Consider the following 12,711-nt stretch of genomic DNA (forward strand, 5'->3'; position numbering starts at 1 on the left):
AAAATTATTTTTACTGCAACAATTAAGAAGACTTGTGCTACCGAAATTTTTATTAATATCCAAAAAGCATATCAAATTTTAGAAACTATTCAAGTTTTCGTGTTTTTTCAAAATCTACTCAAACCGCAAATTTTTTTTTGCGATAATTTAGTCTAAAACCGAAAAAAAAAAATTGCGATTTTGAAATTCCAAACCGCAATGTTTTTTTGCGGTTTCGAAAAAAACACTATATTTTTTGCGGTTTCAACAATTTTTTGTATTTTTCATTTTTTTTCAGTTAAATATAAATATTTATAATTTATCAATTTTTTGTATTGAAATATTAGAAATATTTTATATATTTCTTTGAAAATAGATGGAATACTATATAATTTGATTTATTAGAAAGACTGCTACCAAAATTTGGATCAACATTTTTCATGCCGGATTTTTTGCGGTTGTAAGAAAAATTAATATATTTATTTATGTGTTATTGGAAAAAAAATAAAAATGCTTGGATTCTGAGTTATTGATCCCGGTTCAAAAGTCACTTCTAGATAAATACAGAAAATATTGTGATCCTCTAGTAAATTTAATTTCTAAAAAGTTGTATCTATTTTTGAAAAAAAAACAAAAATATTAAGTTATTTAATGATTGTTACTCAAACATAATTCTCAAAATAGATATAACTTTTTAGAAATTAAATGTACTAGAAAGATCACAATATTTTATGTATTACCTAGAAGTGACTTTTGAATCGGGATCAATAACTCATAATCCAAGCAAATTTTTTTTTCCAATAACTCAAAAACAAATATATTAAATTTTCTTACAGCCGCAAAAAATCCGACATGAAAAATGTTGATCGAGGTTATTTGTAGCAGTCTTTCTAATAAATCAAATTATATAGTATTCCATCTATTTTCAAAGAAATATATAAAATATTTCTAATATTTCAATACAAAAAATAAATAAATTATAAATATTTCTATTTAAATAAAAAAAATATTGAAACCGCAAAAAATATAGTGTTTTTTTTAAAACAACAAAAAAAATTTGCGGTTGCGAATTCCAAAACCACAAATTTTTTTACAGTAATTCAGTCTAAAATCATAAAAAAAAAAATTCGGTTTGGATAGATTTCAAAAAATGCAAAAACCTAGATAGTTTTTGAAATTTCGTATTTTTTTTTGGATATTAATAAAAATTTCGGCTTTTGCTACAATGATTGAGAGGGGAGCATGACAATTTTTTGTACGTATTTCGTACCCTTTTAGGGCTTGTTTGGCCAACTTTCTCAACTTTACTGTTCATATGGAAAAACAAAAATTCAGTTGGACTGAATTTATTTTTCTCATGTTAACAGTAAAAGTCACTTCAATTTTTTCTAAACACATACCTTTTCTCTTTCTCAAAGAGTCTGTCAAACAGAGCCTTAAAGAGCATACGTAGACGAATTCCCTTAATTACTAGTCATTATTAATGATAGCACATGTTTATGTACTGGAATTCACAAATCAATAATTATGGGGGCTGCTGTTTTCAACGTAATAGCATAGAAAAAAAAATTCTTCTAAATATCCGTTGTCTTTTTAAAATACTTTCTTATTTTTTTTTTTCGCTTCTAAATGAATGCTACCATAGTTATAAAATTAAAATCGGCCAGTAATTCACTTATAAACAGTGTAGAATAATAGAAAATGTTTAATATAGTTGATAGGGTGGTTGTATTTACATGTTTGGAAATAGAAAGTTTATTATCATTTGAAAATATATTTGATATGATGGCCTTATTTTTTACGTATGATATACATTTCACCCTTAAGATTCATTCTCCTTTCTTAGTTACTTTGTCATGATCATGTGCAGGAATAATTACATATTAAATTTATCTACACAGAAATAAATTAGCATCAATCAAATGATCTTATTAAATAAAGTTCAAAAATCAACATATATATATTTAAAAAAGGACAATAAACTCATCTTTAGAAATTAATTCATTGTTTTATAAACTGCATAAACTCATTTTTAGGGATTATATAGGAAAAAAAAATATTTACAATTTAATTAATTAATCATAGGAATAACTTAACAGTTGGGGCTTCTAGAGCGGTATTTTTATGAGAACCGACGTCGATTCAGTTTGGTCAGCTTCTATTGATCTTGCTTTAATTTGTGCAAAGTTGGAACCATTGAGCGTGTTTGTGGGAAGAACTTAAAAGTACTTAAATATCACATAATTAACTTCTCTATATTTTGATTCAGTTTTGTTTTTTACAAAGAGAAACAATAAAATCAAACCATAAGAAAATTTAGGTCATGAATAATAACATAAGATATTAAAATAAATAGAGAATAAATTTTATTGAAAAACTAGCTATTTCTTTCTAACTTAAAAGGAAAATTCTAGTATAAATTCTAACACAACAGTATCAATATCAATATCAATATTAATGAGAGAAGCAATTTGCCACACTAGTTAAGCAATCATTTTCGCTATTCTCTTCTCTGAAGATGAGACTTGTAGGGGTGTGAGTCGCTTTCACACACACAAGTTCACAATTATTGTGTATCTCGGTAAAAACTAAATTGGACAAGTCACATATCTAAAATGAAAAAATATATATATATAAATTATTAGTGAGTATACCATACATTTTTCCATCTATAAGAAAATATTAAAAATTTTGACCTAATATATATATAAGGAATATGCTAGCATGCTATGCATAGCATAGAACCCCTCCATGTAATGGCTCGGATTTTTGAGTTTTCAAAATCCTAACGGTCGATCCAAACCGTTCATCTTGTTCTCCATATTAATATGTGTTCGGAGACCAAATTTTACATTTTTTGAAATTTTTTTACTATTTCTTTAGATTTATTGAAAATCGCTGTTTTTTTATGGTCCAGATTTGCTGAAAACAGCGATTTTCAATAAATCTAAAGAAATAGTAAAAAAATTCTAAAAAATGTAAAATTTGGTCTCCAAATACATATTAATATGGAGAACAAGATGAACGGTTCGGATCGACCATTAGGATTTTGAAAACTCGAAATCCAAGCCGTTGCGTGGAGGGGTTCTATGCTATGCATAGCATGCTAGCATATTCCTATATATATATATATATATATATATATATATATATATATATATATATATATATATATATATATATATATATATATATATATATATATATATATATATAGTACGGCTAACGCGCTTCCTCTAGTATATCAACAATATGCTTTCGGTCTCTAAAATCTATCGAATCGGCTTCAAATGACAAATCTAAACCGTTCAAACCAATGTCCTTAACGAGAGCTTCGTTTCCATATAAAAAAAATTTAAGTTTCAAATTTATTTACTATCAAGTTAAGCGGTTAAAAAATGAAGGATTTTATGCGCATTTTAATGCACTATTTTAGTCATTTTTTTGACCGCATTTAATATGTTTGGCGAGTACATGTGCAAGGCATGATTTAATATGTTTCGAATCATAAAGAAGTCGCTTATAACGATAATATGAAATTTGAGGTAACTTTAAGATTAATGAAAATATAAAATCTGAAACATAAGATGATGCGCACTGCCATGGTTTTCCTATATCGAAACAGTAATTAAAATAATATTAAATAAGTAAAATAACATCAAAAAAGGATTCTCACAAAAAATTAATTTAAATTTCGAACACGTAACCTCCCACAAAAATGATATTATTTTTCTCAATAAATTAAAAACTAATTATCTTTTTTAATTTTATGTTGAAATCCTGATATAAAAAGTAGATACTAATTAATTACTGTACTCAATTACTTCTGAAAATTAATGAATGCAGAGTTTCCCTTCTGAAGCCAATTATTATTATTATTTTTTTAAAAAGACTTCTGTAAAGGTGGAAATATTCTTTCGTGCAATAATTAAGAAGACTTTTGCTGTAATGATTGAGAGAGCAGCATGGTAATCGTCGTCCGTATTCCGTGCCCATCTTAGAGAGCATTCACAGACGGATTTCATTATTAATTACTAATGATACACGTGTTTAATTCTAATGGGATCCATAGATTAATAATTTTAAAGGAAGCTATGTTACTATCAGTGTTGTAAATAACGGTATGCGGTTATCGGACGGACGGGATACTAGCAAGCAATTAATTAGTATGCGCCGATTAATCAGACTTATGCGGATAATTTAATGTTTTTATTAAATTTATGTATATATATCATAATTTATTTAACTCATTAAACTTATCAAATAAACTTAATTTAACTGAGTTACGCATAAACACTTTACATGTGTAAGTAACACATCAAGAATTTTTTTTTTTTTCAAATACTAATAACATATTATTTGAAATAAATGAAACATTCCAACATAAAATCACTAAATTTAGTTTACGATAACAACTAGTTTCATAAATGAACAAGTCTACTAATTGACAAAAATACATCAGTAAGTAAAAAAAATATGTGGTATACAAGTAACAGAAAAATTAGTCAATTTCAAAGTAAGTAATAAGAAAAAAAATATATAAAAAATATTTGATGTATGTTGAAGCACAAATAAAACTGCAATACATGATTCATAAAACTTATTATCACACACTATTTGAGAAAAAATTCAATGTAAAAATAAATATTCACTAAAATAAATTGGAATAAAAGGGAATAAATGAGAATAAACGGACGATTAAACTGTAAAACGGCCAATTAATCATTTTCATCCCCCAAACATTCATCTGTTAAGTGTATTCGTAACAGTTTGGCCGCCATTAACGATTAAACAGACATTTAATTGACCGTTAAGACCATTTTTTACAACATTAATTACGATACTTATTAAATTCAAACTGTTAATATCAACTATTAAACTGAACTTTTCTATAAAAATTATTTAAATTGAAGATTAAATTTTATTTTATTTTTACTTTTTTAATATTTTGTAGATGGATAGAAATCATTTGAACTAAAAACTGTATATCATTCGAAAACATTGATTTTCAACCTATCTAAAATTATTTGATTAAAAATATCAAATTTGATCTCAAAGTATATTTTCGTATAAAGATCATATTTAATGTTCAGATCGACTGTTAAATTTTAAAAATAGAGATATAGATTCATAATATGTATTACTGCCTCACTCTTCATAATAAAGGATTATTATTCAAATAAGATGGCATCTAAACTATCATATAATTACGATTTAGTTTTTTTTTTTAAAGTAAATGTTGGAGTCAAGTCATTTGATTATTTTATATTATGAAAAAAATATTTATTCGAATTTCAAATGTGTAACATAATCTACGGAAAGCATTTAATTTGTCTGGAAACAAAAGCTGATTCTCAAATGGATTGTTAGAACAAATCTCGGTTCCAGATCAAATTCTATTTTACATTGAAGATTAGGGTAGTACAGTACCAAATGAAATTGTTATTTTTGAACTGGATTTAAAACGAACGCACATGATCAATTTGTGGACATCATCAAAAACACAAAAACCCATTTCAAAATGACTTCATCAGGTCGATCTAACAAATCACTTTGAATCAGACGGTCTGGATTAATAAAAAAAAGTCACCGATTCAGTTCAAAAATAAATAAAAAAGGCAGACACGCACTCGGCAGTCGGCACGAGATCAGGTTGCACCGAAGGAAATTCGCTTTTGTTTCTTAGGTTGGAGTTAAGTCATCTAACTATTTAATATTCACAAAAATTGTCTTTTTTTAATTTGGAATTTGTGATTTTCTACTCTGAGAGCGTTGTCTTAGCCACTAAATTAAAGATTAGTTCTTTGTGTTTTTATTTTTTATTTCATATTTTTCACTGATCTTGATATATTTTAATTTTAGAAATTATAAAACCAAATTATCGGAAACAAGGTTGATTACTTTTTTTTTTGGATCTCATAGATGAAATCGAAGCAATGATTCAGTCTCATTAGGTATCTCTTTTTGGAGATCAGAGAGCAAAATGCTCTCTGACAATTTCATTGATATAAGCAAAATGGTCTTATTGGGTATTTATGTGGATTGAATTAATGGTTCAGTTCTAGTAGTTTATGTAAGATGCAGTGCGACTTCATCATTGAAAATTCGAAAATTATTGATTGATTCTGTTTTAGTAAGAGCTGTCAAATCTACGGGTTCTCTCTTTCACCCATACCCCCATAACCATAAGGGAGATGCCAATGAGACGTTGAACTATTAATTTTCCACATTGTGTGATCATTTGTGTCGTAAATTGTATTTCTCCTTAATGAGACCGAATCATTGATTTGATTGCATCTATTTATCAAGAAAAAATAACAATCCATCTTGTTTTCGACAAATTAATTTTTAATTTCTAAAAAATAAAAAAAAAGTTGGTGCAAACCAGTCCTAAATGTCAGCATCCAATCTTCATCATTGGAGCTAGGGACCAATCCTGTTCCTTTCAGTACCATAACAATAATAATAAGTTAAAAATTGTTATTAAAAATACTAAGTTAAATCCAAAGTATACTTATTACCTAACATCTTTTTTCTCTGGTAATATTATTACCTAACATCTTTTTTCTCTGGAAAAATACAAGGATATTTTGTACAATGGCCTCATTTAAAAAACTATAATTTTGTTCAAACAACTAAACTACAAGTACACATTTAATTATTTTTTAAGAGAGATTGAACTATATAAAAACTATAATAAAATAATTAATTAAAATTTTAAAATTTTTAGCTTAATCAATTCAGTTCGGAAATAAAAGCATATATGCAGTCGGCACTTCTCATGATACACAGATGGAAATCTGCATTTGTGTTTTGATTTTTTTTTTGAATAATTTTTACTGATATCTTGATCAGGGGCGGAACCAGGACTTGAACTTGGGGGGGGGGGGGGGGGGGGGGGGCGAGCTACCGAAAGACGAAAGAACAACTGCATGGGGGGTGCCAATCGGTATGCATCTCTAAAAAAACAACATAAAAATAACCACCCCAGTAAGCACTTCCGCCTCAGTTGGGGGGTGTCTGACCCCCCCCTGCACCCCCCTGGTTCCGCCCCTGATCTTGATCACAAGTAAGTGCTAATCAGTCTTAAATGGCAACATACAATCTTTATCATTAGAGCTGGGGACCAATACTGTTTCTTTCAGTACCAAAATAATAATAATGCAATGATCGATCATTTAAATCCAAAGTATCCCTGTTACCTAACAAAAGGGGTAGAGTCAAGTGGAGTTACAACTGGGCACTTGTTACACCTGACTCAAATTTTTTTTTTTTCAAAAATACACTTCTATTTGTTATAACTTTTCGATAAATTATAAAAAAAATTGTTGGTTGTTGATTTTTTTTTTTTTCAAAATATACTTTTATTTCTATATTTTCTCAAAGATATTATAAATATACTCAATATTCAAAATAATTATAATGTCCCATCCTACTAATTTTTCTGACTTTGCCACTTCCTAACATCTTTTTCTTTTTCTTTTTTTCTGTAAATGAGAACGAATCAATAATTTGATTGTATCAGGTATCTAATATGGACCACATTAATAGTTGAGTTCTAATAGTTTCGATAAGTTGCAGTGTGTGAGTGTGTGTTCGTGAGTGAAAATCTGAAAATTACTGATTGATTATGTCCTAGCAGAGACTGTGAAATTAATCCACATACCTTCTCCAGTCTTTCTTTTTATCTTTTTCACCCAGGCCTCCATTAGCCTCCATTAGAGAGATATTAATGAGACCAAATCAAATCAAATCAAATCAAATCAATAATTTTCTATTTTCTATTCTGTATGACCGTTAGTGTGGTAAATAATAAATTGTGTCTCTCTCCAATGAAACTGAATCTGAACCAAATAGTGCTAACCAGTCCTTAAATGACAGCATCCAATCTTCATCGTAGGAGCTAGGGACCAATCCTCTTCCTTTCACTCCCATAATAATAATAATAATAATATGTTGGATCATTTCTAACTAAACACAAATACTATGTTAAAAAATGCTTAGAATAATTTGTGATGCCTGAAATTAAGTGCTAATTCTTTTGAAAATTAAATGTTGTATCCAGATGACAAATTAAGCTTCATGGCATTTTGATAATTTCTGAAGAAGAGAGTTGGATATGGTGTTAATTTGCAGATGCTTTAAAGGCAGATTATGTTACTTAATTTTAGAACTCCGAAATAGTTTTTGCAGTAAGAACAATCTCTTAATTCTTTCAGAAAGGTTAATTAGTATCCAAGTCAGACAATCTCCTTTATTTTTTTTCTAACCACTAAATTACAAGTACACAATTAATATTATTTAGAGGAGACTGGATATATAAAAACTATATATATTAAAAATAATAATTGAAATTTTAAAATCATTTGAGTGGCTAAGCACAACTTAACTTAATCGATTAAGTTTGAAAATAAAAGCATATACACACTCGGCACTTCTCATGATGCACAGATGGGAATCTATATTTTGTGTGTGTGTGTGTGATTAATTTTCACTGATATCTTGATCACGAGTGCTAATCAGTCTTAAATGGCAACATCCAGTCTTCATCACTGGAGCTAGGGACCAATGTATCATGTTTCTTTCAGTACCATAATAATAATACAATGATAATTTCTAATTAAAATCCTATGCTAGATCCAAAGTATCCCTATATATTACCTAACACAAGGAGCAGAAAGGTAAGAATCTAGTGGAATACGGATGAGCACTTGTTCACACCTGACTCAATTTTTTTTTTCAAAAATATACTTGTATTTGTTATAATTTTTTGAAAAAAAAAATAAAAAAAATACTCTAAGTTGTAAAAAATTATAAATTTTTTGTCTGTTGTTTTTTTTTTCTATGTTTTCTCAAAAGAAAATTACAAAAATATACTCAATATTCAAAATAATTATAAAATTATGCCTCACTCAATATTTTTGTCCCATCCTACTAATTTTTCTGACTCTGCTCTATAAAATTATATATCGCTCAAAAATTTTGTGTCATCCTACTAATTTTTCTGATTCTACAAATCTACCTAACCATATATATACTTTCTTTTGATAACAATATTAATTATTACCTAACATCATGTATACAAAGCAGTACTGTATCAAAAGGAAATAGACCAAAAATTGGAAGGCCCACCTACTTGTTATTCGGACGTGAATAGACCAATTCGCATTATCTGTCTTTATGTATCTTTTATTTCTAGACATAGCCAATTAGATTATTGTACAAGTAGCTCAATGTATAGGTTTTAATGATTTTTAATTTAAACAAAAGAATCATATGTAAGAGCTATTTTGTAAATTATCGGATCAATGCAATCATCTACATGCTTTCAAAGTGACTTAATAAATAGTAAAAAAATTCCAAAAAATATAAAATTTGGTCTCCAAGCACATATTAATATAAAGAACAAGATGAACGGTTTGGATCGGTTATTTGGACTTTGAATCGGTGATTTATAGTCCAATGTACAAGGATGCCCATGCATTGCAATGCACCATAGCCCATATATATATATATATAGACACACACACTGTGAAAACTAATTAAAGACCTGGTAAATTGAGAGGAAAAAAACAAATATTTTGATCAAAATTTAATTAAAGATGGCGACTCCTACAGTCCCATGCACCAAAAATTGTCCCATTTAAGACAGGTACCATGGGCAAAAAATTATAGACACCATACTGGTCCCTATCAGGAAATCAGAAGAGTATGGGGCACTTACATTAGAGACAAGAAAGACTGACAGTCACTGGTTCCAATCGTTGCAAGAATACAAATAGAGAGAGGCAATTTGTAGCCGTTTACCAGTTTGATTTTTTTTTTTTTCTTTATTTTTGTTAGTTTCCTCCTGGCTGTTTGGCTCTTTTCTTTTCTCTTTTTTCTTCCAAATTTACTACTTTAGCAGTAAGTTTCTTGGTATCTGGTAAGTGGTAACTACCTCGTAATTTTCGGTGATCAATTTCTAAATATTTTTTTACATAGTTTTTTTTTTTATGTATAGTAAATATACACTTAGCTGTTGTACAATGTACATTTATCTATTTTAGTTTACAATACTTGTTTATTGATATCACACATTTTAATAACCATTAACATTCTTTTAAACTTCATCCCATTGTCAACATAATAAACGGTTTGTTGTATTATTACAAGGTTCATCCTCTAAATTTGTCGTATTTGGATTATTACAATGTAGCTATAATGCAATAGATATTTATAGATCAGATGATTAGAATGTAGACATAATGCAATAGATAAAATAATAGTATAGGAACAATGATTTAAAAAAATAGTAAAAGTTCATCGGTCTAAATAAATTGATTGTATTATAAGAGGATATAAAATCTCAATATTTTGAGATGCATTTTGAAATAAAGATAAATTTGAGCTTTCTATTATTAGAATTTTGTAGTTTAAAATAACATTTATCATATGTGAAAGGAAATATTTGAACGAGTAATTTACATAAATTTTAGTAAAATAACATAACGGACCGCGCACGTTCATTTCTCTAGTGCAATATCAATAGAACAAATTACTTTGATATAACTAATAAATTACTTGTGATATATTTGTGCGTGCGAAATGGAACATTTTTTTCAATAGAAGGAAATAAAAATATAAAAGGGGGATTAATGGTTTGAACGTAATATAATATAGATTTTGTTGATCTAGGACTCAAAACGAAATATATATGTGATTACTTGTACTATAAATTTGTGACTTTAAAAACATTTCTGTTTGTGTAGAAAACGAACAGAAAATATAAGAAATGACTTTGAAAACATTTTTGGAGGATGGTAATTTTTTCATAAAATTATTATATATAAACCATCTGATTAAGATCAGGTGAAAGTTAATTTTGTGTTCATGCGATGAAGAGATATTGTTTGAGAGCTACAAACAAAGAATTAACAACACATTTGGCAACACTAAACAATCTACTGAGAATCTTTATTGACCTGAAAGCTGCTGTTTTTTATTGACCCAAGGAAATCTAGAGAGAAGAGCTCCCAGTTCGGGGATAGCAGGGCCAGTATAACACTATTATTTGTGCTTTCAGTGTCGTTAACCCGTTTGAATCGGATCCCCTGCATTAACTTAAATTTTATGTTTAGAGCCGGACACGATCAAAATTGGAAGCAATCCGGTCTTGGGGGAATCGAACGGAGCCGATCATGGGGAGGAGTCGGACGGACGACTCCTTGCCTTTTCTCTTTTGCGGCAGGTCGGCAGCTCCACACAATTTTTTATTTTTTATTTATTGTTTTTACCTGAATAAGCTGCCACGCGCACTTACTGCATCAAAGTTAACACTCCCAAGTCTTTCTCTTCATTAATGTGTTGATTTAGTTTCTTCAATATTATATATTTATATCTCGTTAAAATAAAATAAAAGGTCTCTTGTTTGAGATTGGATCTTTTTAAATCATCGTAATTAGATATGTTCATATTTAAATTATACTTTCTACAAGATAGATCTCACTTATTTGTATGGTCTATTGCTCAGCATACGCCTTAGCCCTTAAGCTTTCTCAGGTTTAAAAAAATGTAAAATTTTGTAATGACGTCATCCGAATATAAATACGGATAAGAGAGATTCCAATTTTCAAATCGAGCTATGGATCAGAGTCAGAGTCAAGACTTTGAAGAGTCGGACAACGACCGCTCCCACATTGTCCCACCACATATGTCCCATTAGGACTCTCTACTCTCTAGTTGCACAGCATCATCTGGACTGTCCAATTTTAACGATCTGATCAGTTATATTGAACACTAGAAAAGTCTAGAAACATCAACCGAATCTTTTTTTTCTTTTTTTTTTTGCTTTCCTGACAGCCCGTAGGCCTACATGAACCGAATCTCGGTTGGCAGGAAACTCTATTCCTGCATCTGTTTCATGTCTCCTTCAATCTCAATGATAATAATAATTAAAAGAGTGAGGCTATGATACTTTGTAATTTGTATTGGATTCATATTTTCATCTTAAATTTAAAGTTTAAATAGTTGATTCAAACTACTTAATATTATTATTATTATTATTATTATTATATAAAAATATACTTAAAGACTGAATTTTTTACTATTTTTTTGGTAGATAGAAAATCGTTGCTTTCAAATGATTCATAATTTTTAGATCTAGTGACTTTCTAATTATCTTAAAAAGTACAAAATTAAATTATCGAAAAAAAAAGTTGGTAGTATTTTTTTTTAAATATAGATGAAATCGAATTAGTAAAAGTGAAGAAGGGAAAGAAGGGGAGTAGAGGAAATAAGGGGAGGTGAAGAATAGAAGGGAATGGAATAAAAATGAAGATTTAACCTCTTCGTGTTTGGATGATTAATTGGAGAAAATAAATTGAATTTTCATTTTATTTCTTGTTTAGTTGATTAAAATTTAAAATGTTAACAAGAAATTTGGTGGTTGTTATATGTTTGTGATAAAAAAAACTTGTATGAGAATTATATTAATAAGATATAGAGTTGGGTATTTGTGTTATTTTTTCTAAAAATATTTGTAACAAAATTTCTTTTCATCCGTTACATCTCAAAATTGAGAGAGAAACCGATTCTATTAATTACAATAATACAAGATTAAACCCTTCACCTCCGATATAATTTCTTTACCTTCACTTTCGATGGAAAGTTTTTTTTTTCTTTCCATTCCCTCTCTTCCTCTACTCTCCATCCAAACAAGGTGTCAATGGAACCAAAGTAATAATTAGATTT

Source organism: Carex rostrata, chromosome 16, assembly GCF_964058835.1.
Source record: "Carex rostrata chromosome 16, lpCarRost1.2, whole genome shotgun sequence".
Taxonomy (NCBI): domain Eukaryota; kingdom Viridiplantae; phylum Streptophyta; class Magnoliopsida; order Poales; family Cyperaceae; genus Carex; species Carex rostrata.